This window comes from Urocitellus parryii, chromosome 5, assembly GCF_045843805.1.
Source record: "Urocitellus parryii isolate mUroPar1 chromosome 5, mUroPar1.hap1, whole genome shotgun sequence".
Classification (NCBI taxonomy): Eukaryota; Metazoa; Chordata; class Mammalia; order Rodentia; family Sciuridae; genus Urocitellus; species Urocitellus parryii.
The window spans coordinates 201,752,141-201,765,458 of record NC_135535.1 but is presented as its reverse complement, the minus strand read 5'-3'; positions in this window follow the sequence as shown (position 1 = coordinate 201,765,458).

Sequence of the window (13,318 nt, the reverse complement as noted above, 5' to 3'; positions counted from 1 at the left end):
GTCCAAATTATATTTAAATTTATTTAATGGAACATAAATGTATACAAGTTGCCAAGAGTAAAACAGAAATTATCAGAGAATTTAACCCATGAGAGGATAATACATACGAAGTTACTTGAATTAACAAAGAATATTTTTTTTTTCAAATCAGAAAACCAATCAATATCTAATGTTTGAACAAATGGCTAAACATTGGGGGGAAAAAAATCTAGATTCCTCTTTACACCTAACACCAAGAAAAATTTCAAAAGAACTAAAGATTTAAATATGAAAAAAAATAACATAAAAGTACCGGAAGACAATATGGGTCAATAATTTTAGTGGGGCACAGACCATTCTAAGTTTGACATAACTTCCATCCCTAACCACCAAGGGCACTGACTGGCTGCAGGACTGGATAAGATGGCCAGGTGAGCGCTTGTAGCTATTCCCAGCTCCACCCCAAACCCATGGAATGCGTACTTTAAGATAAGCCTTAACTTATCTGAATGATAATTAGAGTGCCATCAGCAGACAAGCAATTCTGACACTCTCCTGAAAGAATCCAAATGGAGCAGACCAACATGGGGAAGGAGGAAAAGCCTGCAGAGAACCTGGGCCTCAGATGTTTGCAGGAGAAACGTCCCCAGGAGAGGGCCAGGCAGAGGATGCTGGGAGCCCAGGGACTGTGTGAGAAGCCGAGGTGGGTCTGGAGCCACTGTATACATGCCCTTCATTCACAAAGACCTGCCTCCAGACACTCACGTTCAGACAAAGGCACTGAGTGCACACAGGGTCCTAAGAGGGCTGTGGCTGGGTAGCAACTGACCCCAACCAAAGGGAAGAGGGGCAGAGTCCCAGTGAAGATGGAAGACCAAGCACCCATGTTTCCTTACTCTCTCTTCCAAAACCCATCTAAAATGATCATAAAGAAATTTTAATTTTTCTTAACCCTTAAGCCCACAAATGTAAAGGGAAACTGTAAGAAGGGCCTGCATGCTGGAAAGCAGAGGGACCGGTGGTAACTGACTCAAGAAAGCCCTCTTCCAAGGCACAGGGGGAAAGCCAGAAGTAGCCTGATTTACATGCAAAAATGCACCAGGCTAGCAGCAGCAGCAGCCTGCAGCCCTGAAGTGGGACTGCGGGTATGCAGAATGACAGTGCCAAAGCAGCAGCTCAGTCCCAGACCCATCAGGATGGGTCACCCACAACCACCCATGCAGAGATGGAGGAAGGGTTGTCACTAGGTAGGCCTGGGTGTCCTTCAGCGGAGGGAACTCTACATTTACCTGGCTGAGTGCAAAACTGGGATCAGTCCCCAGAATGGTGGCAGGCAAAAACGAGATCCTCTGGGCAGGAGATGGCAGGTCTGTTTCTAGGGAGTGGGAAGGCCCAGGAATAAAGGCCTGATCATTCCCTGCAAGAAAGGCATAGTTTTCAAGCCCTGCACTTGGGCTCAGTGTTGCCATCCACAAATTTGTTCCTACTCTCAGCTCCCTCCTACCCTGCCCAAGGGCTGAGCAGAGCTCTCAGGTTCTCTTCCACTCCCACCTTGGAGTCCTGGCCACAGGGCCAAGGGAAACTGGCCTTCCGGGGCTGGGAGAAGGCTTTGCCTCTGGCCAGGAGCCTCCCTGCTTCTCTCCACACACACACACCCAGAAGCTGCAGAATTCACACCCTGTGGTTCCTGCCCCAGCCTCTGCCCTGGGAGTGGGGGACAAGCCTAGCTGTGCTGTTGGCCAGCCCTGCTCCGTGGGCAGTTTTGGCCACTCCCTTGTTGCTGCTGAGCATCTTCCTAAAATCGCACAGGCTGGGGAGCCAGTCCCCAGGACAGGCTGTGGCCTGGGTGGGACTAGGCAGGCAGTGTGGTGTGTGTGTGTGTCCACAGGGGCTTTGGAATCAGCACACCCCCATCCAGATCCAGCACTGCCCTTCCCAGGCCCAGAGCTCAGCCAGGTCACCTCTCAGCGCCTCCATCTCCCAACTGTAAAGCTGGGGAAATAAGAGTGCTCATCTCCACAGGTGGGTGACTGTGAGACCTTTGTGGTGTTTGCCCAGTGTCTGGCATATTCAGGGCACAACAAAAGTTTTCTTAAAATGACCAAAATCAAAATCTTAAGCTATACAATTAGACCAAAGCCACCATTCAAGTGGTGTGTGTGTGTGTGTGTGTGTGTGTGTGTGTGTGTGTGTTAGAGAGAGCAGAGTTTTCAATTGCTTTTGTCTAGTGACTAATGATCTTGAAGAATTTCTATTGAATATATCAGGTTTTCTTTCTTTTTTTTTGTATATCTTTTTAAGGCATTACTCATTCTTAAAATTCGATTCAAAATTTTTACCAAGTTGTAAGAATTGTTGATATATTCTTGACATAAATCCTTCATGGAATGTATTTATAGTGAGCATGTTCTTAGGGCGGGTCTTACATTTTCATTTTTCACCAGGTAATTTTCAAGAGCAGAAGTCTTTGATTCTTGAGGAAATTGATTGTGTTAGTCTGTTTTCTGTTACTATTAAAAAGGTACTTGAGATTGGGTGATTTATAAGGAACAGAGGTTGGTTTGGCTCGTAGTTCTGGGGGCCGGTGTGCATCTTGGCAGAGAGTGTCATGTGACAGAACAGCAGCTAAGCCAGCTCGGCTCTCTCTCTTCTCATCAAGCCACTAAAGCCTTCTTGGGGCCTCCATGCTCATGACCTTGTGTCTAACCCGGTACCCCACTTCCAAATACCATTAACACATTATTGTGGGGATTAAGTTTCCCACAAATGAACTCTTAGGAGACACCTTCAAACAATAGCATTGATTTATCAATTTTTAAAATGTTCTACGCTTTTGGAACCTATTTAAGAAGTCTTTGCTTACCCCAAGGTCAAAAACATTTCCTTCTGTGATTATAGAAGTTTTACAATTTTAGCTTTCATGTTTGCCTCTGGATCCACTGAAGCTAGTTTTGTGTGAGTGGTCATTGTGAATTGTGAATTGTGCTGCAATTCACCACCAATTGTTAAATAGATGGTTTTACCTTTTTATTTACTTTGGTTCCTTCTGTCAAAAGTTAACTGATTGTTTGCCTAATACTAATACTACTGTGGTTTTAAAGCAGTTCTAAAAGCAGGCACGCATAGTTCTTACAGGTTGTTGCTCTGTTTCAAAGTTGTTTCGTCCAATTGACTTTTTAATGCTCCAATCTCAGTCATAAAAGGGGAAAACCAGGACCACTAGATAATAATAAAGTCTGTAACATAAGAAAATTAAATCAAAATAAAGAAAGAACAGACACAAATTAGAAGAAATAAAGAAAATGCAAGTAGTGAAGATTTGAAATTAATATTCTCAGCAATATAAGAAGATATTGGATCCATGAATGAAAAACAGGAAAGGATTAAAAGGAGTCGAGAATTAAATGGGTTTATGAATAGGCACACATGCACACACAAAGTCTGAAAGCCAACAGAAAGACTAGAAGATAAACCTGGGGAAATCACCCAAAATGTAGAGCAAAGAGACAAAAAGGTAAAAAATTGGAGAGAAGAGATAAGAAAATTAGAGGCCAGTCAAGCAGTTTATCATCCAAGCTTCAGAAAGAAAATAGGACCAAAGGAATTATTAATAAAATTCAAGAAAATGAGTTTATTTGATTTAAAAATGCAGACTCTGAGTTTCCACATTGTAATGCTCTAACAAGCTCCAGCACAATGGTTCAAAATAGACCCAGGCAGATCTCTGAGAAATATGAAAATACTGGGGATGCAGGGAAGATTCTAGAAGCTTTCAGAGAGACAGGGGAAAAGGACCAGGAATCAGAATGTCTTTAGTCTTCCAAACAGTAACATTGGAAATAAGAAGACAATAAATAGAACGACACCTTCAAAATCCTGAAGAAAAGTTATTAGTGTCCTAAAATTCTATATCCAGCGTATCAACAGATGTGATAATAAAGAGATTAAGAGGTTAGAGTTCTCCAAAATATTTACTGCCATGCACCCTTTCTCAGGTCAATACTGGAAAGTGCAAGTCACACACACACACACACACACACACACACAAACACACACACACACACACACACACACACACACACACACAAAACCAGAAAGTAAGCCAAGAAAGAGGAAGGCTTGGGATACAGAAAGCAGGATGCAACCCAAGAAGGAGACAGGGGATTTCCAAGATGCAGCTGAAGGAGGCTCCGGGGGTGGAGGGCAGCCAGCCAGCCAGCCTAGGGTAGTCAGAAGCCCAGAGGAAATTCTTCAAGATGAAACAGATAAAATACCTCATGTATCTATCCACATGGAGAGGCTATGTAGACCACTGATAGGAAGTCTAGTTGGTGATGATTTCTGAGGAACCTGAACAAACTATAAAACAAAGAAAGGATTCACGGTAGAAGAAATAGAAACTTCAAGAAATGGCAGTACACTACATGGCTGAGTGTGAGCGGCACTTATATGGTCACAATAATGACAATGTCGTGTATTTAGGTAATTAAAATTTAATAAGCCATACTTCTGTAAAGGTAAAATTTCTAAGCTGATTCTAAGCTGCAAAAGTCTGAGTTAAAGTGTAAAAGACCGGGCATTATAAAGCTTCTAAATGGCAAGGCCTGGGCTAAAAAGTAAAGACTAGGTATTGTTAAAATTCTTCTGCTATCCCCGGAACCTGTAATCTCTGTAAAGTTGTTAGGACAATGCTGGAACTGCCCAGTAAATATTTCCACTGACTTTCTGGTTATTTAATAGCTAAGGGTTCTGAGTTGCTTGGCACGTAGGCATTGCAGGACCTAAACCAATCAGTTTGAATGTGTACCCCACTTAGGAGCACCAATCACCCCTGTCCAATCTGTTCCCGCCAACGTATGTACTAATCACGTTTCAGAATTGTTGTTCAATTTCCCCGCGCCTCATGATGATTTGTTCTGATGTATGCAAAGCCCCCCACCCTCTCCAAAAAGTGTACTTAAGCTCCGCTTGAACTCTGCTCTGGGCTCTGGGCTGCTCTCCCTCCTTGAGTGAGCACAGAGTCCCAGCGCGCTGGAATGGATCCTCAATAAATCCCCTTTTGCCAATTGCATGGAGTCAGTCTCTTGGGCGGTCTCTCCCTCCGACGTTTCGCCGGACCCCCCTTTACACTTCAAAGAAAGAGGGAAAGAACGGATGCAAGTGTGTTTAGGGGTGTGTGTGTGTGTGTGTAAATTATGGGATTACAGGCAGGGTGGGTTGGAAGAGAAACCCTCATATTTTATAGTGTGAATTCTATAGGTAATGCTTGAAATTGGGGGGAGGGATCAAGACATACCACAACAACTGGTCCTCTGTATCCATGGGTTCTGCGTCTTCAGATTTCACCAAACTCAGAGAAAATAAAAAAAAAAAAATGCATCCTACTGAACACCAATAGACTTTCCCCCATCATCATTCCCTCAACTATACAGTTTGACAACTGTTTACATAATGTTCACATTGTATTAGGTCTCAGAAGTCACCTACAGGTGATAATCTCATTTTGTGACACAATGGAGTTTCAAATTTAAAAAAAATAAAGAGTAGATTTTAGCCAAGTGCGGTGTTGCACACCCATAGTTGATATGGGAGACTGAGGCAGGAGAATCCAAAGTTCAAGACGAGCCTCAGCAACTTAGCAAGGCTCTGTCTCAAAAAATAAAAAGAACTAGGGATGTAGCTCAGTGGTAAAGCGCACCTAGATCCAATCCCTAGAGATAGGATTCCCCAAGAAATAGAAAGTTACATGTAATTTATGAATGTACAGAATTTACAATTCAGGTTATTGGATATTTTGTGATTTGTAAATTGTGAGCTGCCCTCCTTTCTGTCAGTCCGGGTTTTAATGAGCTGTGTTCACATTCAGGTGTGCATTTGGAGAGTGGCCCTGCCGCCTTTCCCCCGCCCTGGCCTGAGGCTCTGGAAACCACCCTTCCCTCACCTGAGGACTCACTCCCCAGCCCTGGCAGTGCTCACTCCCTGGCCAACGGTTCCCTTCATGGATTCCTTTTAAAGCTAAGCCTCCCTGTCCTCCACTCACACTCAGATCTAAAAAGAAAGGTCATGTCAACAATACCTTCTAGCCAAGTCCCAAGGCCCATGACAAATCTGAAATGTCCTGGTTGCAGAGCTTTTGTGGCCATCCTTTGTCCTTGGCCCTGAGGGACATTGGCCCTGAATTCTGGAGTGCTGGTGCCATGGCCCGGACACCAGGCCTGGGCTTCTGCCGCTGTCACCTACTTGCAGATTTTTTCATCAGGAAAACCCAAGGGGAGGGCCTGCTCCTGTAGTATCTGCTTCAAGGCCCAGCTTACTTCTTTTAGAGGTTTCTAGAGCTTTCTGGAAAAGAATAAGAGGGCTCCAGGCCCCAGGCTCAAGGAATCGTTGCAGAGCGGAGTTGGAGGGAGCTGAAGGCTGGGCACCACAGCCTTTCCACCATCATGTTAGGCCTTGTAATTCAGAGTCTCTAGCAGTCACCAGAGGTGTGCAAAAGTCTTAGGTGGGTCAGGAATCCGTAGTAGCCCAAGGTGAGGCCACTTAGCTTTTTAGCTCAGTGACTCAGGGAGCGGGAATGGATGAGTTGAAACAGCTACCAAGCACCTGGCACTATTCAGACGTTTAATGCATTCCCACTTAATCCTGCCTGGAACTCCGAGAGGTGCCTCTGCAATTATCCCAGGAAATGGGTGAGGACAAGGAGACTCAGAGGATGCCACAGAGCGCTGGAATTGCAAGTCAGCAATAAATGGATACCTGGGATAAAAACCTGCTCACTCTCCCAGCCTCGACTTGATGCCCAACTGGTCACAGCCTCTGGGCTGCCACCCTTCCCATGATGGCCACAAGGTCACATCTCTAGGACATAAACCTGGATGGTGCACCCGACTTTAAAGGAATCACTCAGCCATGGTACCAGAAAACATAAGCAAATAAAAGTACTTAATCTTTCTATCTGTAAAATAGATTAAGAAGCCTTAATGAAAAATTGAACACGCCCACCACGCAGGGTTCTGCGTGGGTTCTGCTAAATAACAAAACTGAATGACACTAATAAAGCACCCAGAAGAGAGCCTGGTACTTGTAATGTGTTCAATCAACAATATCACTTGTTACAGCTAATGTTACAATGAGCCTTCTGCTTCCAGAACACCCATGTGCCGTGGATCTCCGGTCAGCAGTCCTGATTTTCTGGGACACAGTGGAGACCAAGGTGTTTGTGTGGTCGAGTTTAGGATCCTATGGTATCATTTCTGGGGGAGGGGAAAGGTGTTCTTAGTGGCAAGTAACTGACTTACCTGTCATTTGAAAACCAAGCCTGTTTAGCTATGGGACATCTATGAGTTTCAAACCCTTTATGGAATGTCTTAGAAACTTGTGTTCAAATACCATCCTACGTGATGACGTAGATATAAAACAGATTTTGCCCTGTGGGTGAGCACAGTTGAGGTAGAGGTCATCTGGAGCCGACTCTGAACACAGGGTTCTGCCGAGCCGAGTGGGGAGACCCCCAGTTACATGACGAGCTTAGGATGCCAAGGCCAGGAGGGTTATTTGGTTCATCGAGGACGGTCGTGTGTCCACCACAGACGGGTGTTTAGGGTACAGAGATGCCCTTGTGGAGGGCGCTGTCCTATTTTGAGCACGCCTCTGTCGAGCAGCGGTGACTATTTCCTGGTGGAGGCAGGCTAACAGGGGTGCTCTTCTGAATCCTGCAATATTGCCGATATTGCTTTGCATGGATCAAACAAGGCAGATCAAAGTCAAGATTTTTCAAAATCCTCCTGCAGGAGGAAATTCCTCCAGGCGAAGCTTTGAGGTTTTCCCAGTCCTGGAAACCAGCCCCGTTCTTCTGGCAACAACAACAGAAAATCCTTTTATTTGTGCCAAGCAGGAATGTATTTCTTCTCAGAAACTATTTCATAGATTACGTGTCATTTTCTACTTTCTGTTTCATTCTTGTAGTAATTACCTGCCTTCAGGAGCACGGCGGCCCAGCGTACAGAGGCATGTTTAGGCAGGTAAGCGCCGCCGCAAGCCGGCCCAGGAGGGAGCGGGGTTGGTCCTGCAGCCCTCTACATCCCAGGACCCAGGCTGTGAAATCAGAGCGGCACTGCATTTGTGGAACCAAAGTCTTGCAGCCAAAAGAGTAACTAAAAAGAATTCCAAACCTTACCTGGTTTTCTCCAAACTGCAAAGGGGATCCAAGTTCAGACCCCACCGCAGCAATCTCTTCTCCTCGCACCAGCTCCTCATGCCCCTGCCAGATTCCCAGCATCTCTCTTGACAGGTCTCCCAAGCCTTTCCTCCATACCAGCTCAGCACAGAGGGTCAACTGCAGGATGGTCTTGAGTAGGCGCCAGAAAGCGTAGGAAGTCTGGGTATTCCCTCTTCATCTTGCTAGTTTTCCCTGGAGGTTTGCCGTATTCTAAATCATACATATCCTTGTTATCGTCTGATGATACAACCTGAGGTGCTATGGTAGTTTGAACCCAGCTGGCTCAAGGAGTGGTATTTAGTTCCATTACTTTACAGGTTTCCAGTAGCCCAAATGGCAAAGCAAATCTGATCCCAGTTACAATAACGAGAATTCTTAGGGCCTCCCTCCCTTTCTCACAGGATAAATAGGAGACTCTGCCTCCTTCTATTTGCACACAGCTGGATAACCTACCATACTTAAGGTTAAATAAAGTTCTGCAGATTGTTGTCAATAGAATGGACATTGTTTTGTTTTGTTTTTATTGTACAGCCAACCACCATATCCATTTGTTCCCCATTCATGGATTCGACCAGCCAACCACTGATCAAAAACAGTTTGAAAAAAATTGTGTCTGAACGAACCATGTACAGATGATTTTTTTCCATTGTTCCCTAAGCAATACAGTACAAGAATTATTTATTTATACATTCACACTGTGTTATTATAAGTAATCTAGAGGTGACTTAAAGCACCCAGGAGGATGTCATGCCATATGCAAATACTAAGCCATTTTATATAAGGGAAGTTGCTTTCTCAGATTTTGGTATCTAAGGGGGGGCGGGTCTTAGAGCCAGTTCTACCATGAGTGTGGGCTGATTTGGGTGTATATTTAAAGGAAATAGCATGAAATTTTGATATACACGTACAAAGTTAAATTATTAGTATATTCAAGCATATTAACATATCCATCATCTTACATACTTACCTTTTTTTCTTTTGTATGGTAAAAGCATCTAAGATATACTTTCTCAGCAAATTTTCAGAATACAATAAACTGGTCTTTAAGCTAAAAATAAAAATAAAAATAAAGTAGAGGAAGTTGCATTGAGAAACTTCTAGTTTCCAGTCTAGTACGTAAGGAGCTTTGAAGAAACCACTCTATCCTAACAACAAGGAAAGGGGGAATGAACAGAACGACACTTGTCACATCTATCAGAGGATGAGGACACAGAACAATTAGCTACCCCAAAGTTAGAGAGACAGACGGTGGTCCAGAGACTCGAAGTTTACTAGAGCAGAAACCCACAAGCAGAAACCTCATGGGAACAAGTGGAAAAGTCTCAAAATCTCAACTATGTTTGAAAAGGCTGAGAGAAAAGGCTCACCCACTTACAAGTCTACATCCTGTGGAATCCATCAAAAGGGTAGGAAGCCAGCTCCTTGGCTCACACCCATAATCCCCAAAACTTGGGAGGCTGAGGCAAGAGGATCACAAGTTCAAAGACAGCCTTAGCAACTTACTGAGGCCCTGAGCAACTTATCGAGACTGATCTCAAAATAAAAATAAAAAGGGCTGGGGATGTAGCTCAGCAGTAAAGCACCTCTGAGTCCAATTCCTGGTGTCAAAAAGTAAAAAATTTTAAAAAGTTTAGGGGAATTGAAGACTTTCTCAGACAGAAAAAAAAATGGGGGAATCTGTTGCCAGTAGACCTACCTTGCAAGAAATATTAAGAAATTCTTTAGACAGAAGGAAAATATGTCAGAAACTCAGATCTCCATAAAGGAAAGAAGACCATCAGAAAATAATTAAGTAAAAGAAAAACTTTCACTTTTATTATTCTTAATTGATCTAAAAGTTTATTCAAAAGGATAATATCAACGTTTTCCATAGTATGTGTTTATTTTATATACTTACATGTGCTTTTATATAAGTGAAATGAACGGCAGCAATGACATGAGGATGGAAAGGAAGAATTAGGGATATTTTGTTATCAAGTGCTTGCACTGCCTAGGAAGCAATATGCTATCATTAAAGAGTGGGCCTGGCTGGGCATAGTGGTGCCTGCCTGTAGTCCCAGCAGCTTGGGAAGCTGAGGTAGGAGGATCATGAGTTCAACCAGCCTCAGCAACTTAGCAAGGCCCTAAACAATTCAGGGAGATCCTGTCTCAAAATTTAAAAAATCAAAGGGGCTGGACATGTAGCTTTCGTAGTTGAGTGCCCCTGGATTCAATCTCTGTTACCAAAAAAAAAAAAAATGTAATTGATATGCTAAAAAGGGAGAAAATTGAATCTTATAAAATGCCCAATCAAAACAACAAATTGCAGAAAAAAAGTATGAAAGACAAAAATCTGGGGAAAAGAGCACTAAATAGAAAACACTACTAAGTACGGTAGATGTTAATTCAACTACAGCAATAAACACTTTAAATATAAGTGGTCTAAAAACATCAGTCAAAAGAGATTGCCAAAGTGGATCAAAAACAAAACTCAACTAAATGCTGTCTACAAGAAACCCTGAAGACACCCAGGGATTGAAAGTAAAGGGATGGAATGCCCTCCCGCCATGATTCTCACCTCAGGCCCCCAAAAAGAAAGTTTAAACAAGAAGAAAAAGACAGTCTTAATGGATCCCTATCGAAGTAAAGAAATCAAATCGAATCAATAATTACTAACCTTTTGCAAAAGACCCTGAGGAGCCAACTCAACATTAAAGGAAAAGAACAAAGATGGAGGACCAATACTCCTTGACCTCCAGGGTTATTATAAAGCTACAGTGATTAAGACAGCATGGTGTTGGCAAAGAATAAAAATTAAAATAGATAGACCAATGGAATGGAGTAGAGAATCCTGAAACCCACCACAAAGCCATCTTTGACAAAAGAGCAAGAGCAGAGAAACGGAGCTGAGATCGTCTTTCCAGCAAGTGGCAATGAACAACTGGAAGCCACATGTCAAAAAAAAAAAAAAGAATTGGGGCTGGGGTTGTGGCTCAGTGGTAGAGCGCTTGCCTAGCATGTGTGAGGCACTGGGTTTGATTCTCAGCACCACATATAAATAAATAAATAAAATAAAGGTCCCTCAGCAGCTTAAAAAAAAAAATGAATCAAAACACAGGACTTACATGCTCTTCTCAAAAATCAACTCAAAGTGGACCATAAGCCTGAAACACAAAACGATAAGGTCCGGGTTCAGTTCTGTCTGTGAAACAAGAGACAGAGTCTTCACCTCACTCTCCCGCACTTCATCTTCAAAGAAAGGTTATGAGTGGATGATCCCAAATGTCCCGTAGGCCTTAAATTGTGACTCTATACATCACCTTTTTACAAAAGTAAATGTACCAGAATTCCAACAGAAATCCTAAATCAGAGACCAGTAGCCATTGTGAATATTAAAATAGATTCATGGGAGAAATGAAATCAAGCTGAAAACATAAATGAGCATTCTCAAAGGAATCGTGTGTTCTCTAACAACCTGCACAGTATAGCTAGAGAGGTTATTGAATAAAAAGTCAGACAATGACCAAAAGAAAAAAAAAATCCAGTGAGAGGCCAATAATAATAGTAAAATGCTCTGATGAGAGGAAATCAGGGAAATTGTGGGAAATTAATAATGATCCGCCCGAGAAGTCTCTTGAATTGGTTAAGGGCAGATCTTTAGAAAACCAGCAGTTTCCATAAAACTAGTCAACGGAAGAGGAATCCCTGTGAGCAGCTCCAGACCATCTGCTACGTCTTGTTGGTCATGCTTTTATTCATTTTCAAGTGACTTTACATGTGGCGGCCCCGAAGATGCCAAAGAGGAGATAAAGTAGTCCTTGGCTTTGAGAAGCTCCGACTCAGAGGGGCCACGCCACAGGGAGCAGGTCCTGTGCTGAGAAGCCTAGAAGCAGCTGTCACTGCAGCAAACAGATGGGGCTCCACGTGACAAACCCAAGCCTCACGTCCTGGATCCTCCGGGGGCTGCCACCTCCACTGGGCCCTTCCCCCTCCGTAATGTACGAGACCACTGAGGCAGCAGGGATGCGACCCTCAGCCGAAGCCCTAGGTTTCTAAGAAACAGAAAGCAATACTCCCAGCAAAGATCAGGAAGCTTTGCAGAACCCTCAGTGACGTCTGCCTTAGGGCAAGAGGCGTCTAACTGTGCAGCTCAAACCAGAGCAGGGAGAAAGGCAGGTGGGAGGGAAAGGATCAAAGAGCAGCTCCTGGGAAATCCAGCCTCCATAGATAGGTACAGGATGGATGAGGATATTCTGAGTTGTCCCATCTCTTCATCTCTAAGGGTCTGACTCAGGAGTCTTTTGTGCCTCTCTCCTTTTGTGCACAGAGTGTGCCTATCCCAACAAGCCTTTCTTCTTCGTTAGGTCCTCCCTTCCAAGGTGGTGCTGGACCTAATTCATTCTCATAAAAGCATCCACAACTCCAAGCAGTATGGCTTTCATCTCTGAATAATGGGCCACCCTCTGTGCCTCCCCTGCATCGACACTCAACATGAGCACACAAGAAGAGCACGCCCAGCATTCTCTTCCGGGTTCCTTTCCACAGTGCCTTGGAACCAGGAGTCTGGGGACCATAATGACTATTCCATTTGCAAGTGGTGAGAAGGGGCCATAAATTGTCCAAATTCCTTCCTGATACGGAGTTCCTGGAGGTTTGGAAAGTTTCACCTATCTTTTAAAAGAGCTAAGATTTGAAACACTAGATTCTCAAGCCTCTATGTGCATACAGTATCTTTTCAGCAGCACTCGGTAATCTCCACCATGTCTTTTATAAGAAGCTGAGGTCATATGGAGTACTATTTAAATCTTGATCCCCCTTTTTTTTTTTTTACTTTTTCCTTTTTGATATCAGCTCACCTTTCTTTTTATTATCCTTGCTAGAGACAAGATCCAAATAAGAAAAATAAAAATAATGTTTGGGTATATTAAGAGCCTTGGATTTGCCCCTCCTTCCCCTCACCCCACCCCCTGCACACGCACACATGCACCAACACACACACACACACATACACACACACACACCACTGACTGGTGTACCTGGAAGGGGTCAGAGCGGGTCTCTGTGGTCCTTTCTGCTCGAGCACCCTATGCTCTACCCAGTTTTGCACCCCCCTTGACAAGCACCATGCTTGACGCATAGCAGCTG